Source organism: Carlito syrichta, unplaced genomic scaffold (assembly GCF_000164805.1).
Source record: "Carlito syrichta isolate Samal-C Ts95f unplaced genomic scaffold, Tarsius_syrichta-2.0.1 Scaffold311537, whole genome shotgun sequence".
Classification (NCBI taxonomy): Eukaryota; Metazoa; Chordata; class Mammalia; order Primates; family Tarsiidae; genus Carlito; species Carlito syrichta.
Genome location: NW_007255633.1, coordinates 1 through 305, shown reverse-complemented (window position 1 = coordinate 305; position 305 = coordinate 1).

The window sequence follows — 305 nt, the reverse complement described above, 5'->3', positions numbered from 1 at the left end:
CGCCGGCGCGCCCAGCTCTCCCTCCTCCCGCCCGGGGCTCCGCGCCCCTCGGGCGCCCCAGCTGCTCGGGGGTTCAGCTGCGTCTCTGCGGGGTTGGGGCGAGGGCCTGACGCTCAGGCCAGCCCCGGGGTCCCGAGAGACGCCGCCCCCCTCCCCCAAGTCCCGTTGAGGACCCCCCGGAGGCCGCTCCTCCCCGCTTCTTGGCCCGGGGCTGCCGCCCCCGCCCACTGGGATACTCACCCGAGCTTCACGTAGAGGACGCCAAAGCAGAGAAACACGTAGAAAATCCACTTGCGAAAGTTTCT